This window comes from Echinops telfairi, unplaced genomic scaffold (genome assembly GCF_000313985.2).
Source record: "Echinops telfairi isolate 266 unplaced genomic scaffold, ASM31398v2 ScPeMD7_1713;HRSCAF=2227, whole genome shotgun sequence".
Lineage (NCBI taxonomy): Eukaryota > Metazoa > Chordata > Mammalia > Afrosoricida > Tenrecidae > Echinops > Echinops telfairi.
The window spans coordinates 20,253,712-20,256,491 of record NW_022105611.1 but is presented as its reverse complement, the minus strand read 5'-3'; positions in this window follow the sequence as shown (position 1 = coordinate 20,256,491).

The following is a 2,780-nucleotide window of genomic DNA, read 5'->3' as shown; positions in this document are numbered from 1 at the left end:
GGGGCAGGGAGGGTGAGACTGAGGAACCCCTTCGCCTACCTCAGAGAGGTGGTTTTGTGAGGCCTGGGTTGGGTCCCAGACACCAGGCCAGGTGTGGGGTTTTGTGGTGGATAAAACAGACATCCTTGCCCTTGCTACTGTCTGGTGTGGAGTAAGCAATAAACAAGTAAGCAAATAAATATGTAGTTACGAACCACGTGCCGGGTGGGGTCAGTTGGGAGACACATGACCTACTTTAGGCTCATGACCCTATCTCAGCCTCATGACGGCCTCCCCAGGAGAAGGGCATGTGGAGAGGGAGACCCAGGAAGGTGAAGAGGTGGGTCCTGGTCCCACAGGGAGGCGTTGGCCGTGGGGACGGGGCCCAGGCTAGGAGGCATGGGAAGCGTGGTCTCTGAGCTATCTCCCTTCTCTGGATGCCCCTGGGCCAGAGGACACTGCTCTTGGGATCATGCTCAGTCCCCTTTCTCCAGCTGAGGGTCCTTGGTAGCCCAGCTGGGACACCCTCCTCCAAGAAGCCCCCTCGGCAGCCCCCTGCTCAGCCACAGGGACTAGGCAGAGGGGTGGGATGGGGCCTTGGAGAGCCACCACGAGGGGGCCATCAGGAGCATCAGCCTGCCCTCAGAGGGGTCAGACCTCACTGCTTAATGGGGAACCGGTGCCTGCAAAGAGGGGCCAGAGCTCAGAGGCCAGCAAACAGACTTTTCAGGGCAGCCGGGCTGGCCCTGCTGCTCCCTCTGGCGGGGTGGGGGCTGGTGAAGCTCTGAAGACAGACTAGCAGCCCGACTGGAGTAAATGCCCCTGTGGGATAATTAGAAGGCTTATAATTAGAAGGCGGCAGGGCGCTAGGCAATGAGTGTCTGAGAGTGGGCCCCCACTGGCATCATGTCTGGGCCTCTGGGCCCCCTTTCCAGCCAGAAATCTGGGGGTGAAAGGCCTCCTCGTCTGGGGAGAGCCGCACACAGTGTCCTCTGCAGGCTAGGGTAAGGGTGGGATGGGGTGTCCCCTCTGTTTGGCCCCTCACTTTGCATCTCCCCCACACTACTGGCACCCCCTTGGTCATGGAAGTGGGCTGGGGGCTGGGCGTGGCTATGGGGGCAGCTCTAGGGCCCAGGTCTCCTGGCAGGGCTGCGGGGTGGGCCTCTTGGAGGGCAGGGTCATAAGGAGAGGGGTTTATAAGTGAAGGTGGGCATGGGCTGGGGGCAGACACTGGAAAGGAAGCCTTGGTGACCAGATTTGAGGCAGGACAAGGAGTGGACGAGCGGGGGTGGGCGGGTACCATCTGCTGGGTGCTGACAGCTAGATGTGGCCTTCTCCCAGCGTGGTGGCTGGTCCTTTCCTGCCCTGGTTTTCCCCTGAGCTGGCCTGGGGCCCAGGGTGGCTGCCAGGGACCCGGAGAGGATGACGTGACAGCCGTCTCTCCCCGCCTGCCCCACTCCCCGGGAAGTAACTCAAACCCCTGGCCCCAAAGATCTGTGCAGGCCCAGGCAGCGAGGTCAGGCTGCGGATCAGTTTCCTCGGCTCCCTTTCCAGCACCCACAGGCCTGGAGACCTCACATGATGAGATCTGGGGTCTGCTTGGCCCTGACCCTTCCACAAGGACTTGACATCAGCTAGTAGGGGTTCCAGGCAGAGTCTTCCCAGCCTGCCTGCTTCCTCATTCCTGTTATGAATCTGGGGAGCAGGGGCGCTCCCCTCAGGGCACAGGGGCTGTAGGGCTTGTTGCTGATGCCAAGGCCAACAGGGCTTCCTGGGGTCACCAGCCAGCTGGAAGCCAGGCCTCGGGCAACTGCGTGTGTAGGTCTCTGTGATTGCCACATCTAGATCCTCCTCTCCGCTCTTCCAACCAGGTCACCAGCCCCAAAGACCAGACTCGAGACTTATGGGGGGAAGGGTGCTCCAGAGCCACCCCTGCAGTTTCCCCAGGCCCCTCCCCGATGGCCGGCTGGCCCTCTCCCTCTGTGTTGTTGTTGGCCCTTCCTTCCCACCAGTCTGACAGAAGAGCTCTCCAGGATGTGGGGGGCCTAAGACTGGGTGCCTCTGTCCCTTCACACCAGTGACCCTGGTGCTTGGGGCAGTGCTTGGCGCACAGTAGGTGCTCTGCACACAGTGGGTTGCAGAAGAAGTGACTAGAGGCTGAGTACTGGCCACGATGCTTTCCCCCACCCCCAAAGACCTGCCCAGCCTGGCTTGGGTGCAGCGATCAAACCAGACACACATCCCTGCCTGCCCTGAGGGGTCAGGCAGGTGTGGAGAATGGGCCCTGGCCACGGGGACAGAACCAGGAATGTGAAGGAACAGAAGTGGGACATACACAGAACTCGGGGTGGGGGTCACTGAAGATTCCGACGCAGCTTTGAGCAAAGGGGGTGTTGAGGGAAGCTTCTGGAAAAGGATTTTGAAGGGTGAGGGAGAGGGGGGTGAGGGAGAGGGCTTTCCCGGGAGTAGGGAGCAGGAGAGACAGCAGGTCTGGTTCTGGGTAGCAGGGGCTGGAGCTAGGGCGCTGAGGTAAGGCTCGGAGAGGTGGGGGGGAGGGGAGTCTCCCTCCGCCCCAGGGGCTGCCTCAGGCTTCTTCCTTCAAAGGATGCCTCTGCTTCCCTTGCGAGGCTCCCCACAGGACACCCCCACCTCTTATCAGGCGTCCACAGGTATAGCCTGCTGCCTGGGGCCTCTTGAAAACCTCCTATCTAGTCTTGGCCTGAGGGCACCCCTCCCTCCAGGAGGATCGGCTGCAGCCTGCTCCAGCCCTCACTGCTCCTCTTCCTTCCTCTGCTCCAGGC